Genomic DNA, 225 nt, shown 5'->3' with positions numbered 1-225 from the left:
GTGAAACCCCGTCTCTACCAAAAATACAAAAATTAGCTGGGCGTGGTGGCAGGTGCCTGTAATCCCAGCTACTCGGGAGGCTGAGGCAGGAGAATGGCGTGAACCTGGGAGGTGGAACTTGCAGTGAGCTGAGATTGTGCCACTACACTCCAGCCTGGGCGACAGAGTGAGATTCCATCTCAAAAAAAAAAAAAAAGAAAGAAAAAAGAAAACCTCAGTTTTGTT

The sequence above is a fragment of the Colobus angolensis genome, unplaced genomic scaffold (assembly GCF_000951035.1).
Source record: "Colobus angolensis palliatus isolate OR3802 unplaced genomic scaffold, Cang.pa_1.0 Scaffold156, whole genome shotgun sequence".
NCBI lineage: Eukaryota > Metazoa > Chordata > Mammalia > Primates > Cercopithecidae > Colobus > Colobus angolensis.
The sequence above is the reverse complement of the archived record's forward strand: the minus strand, read 5'-3'. Positions refer to the sequence as shown.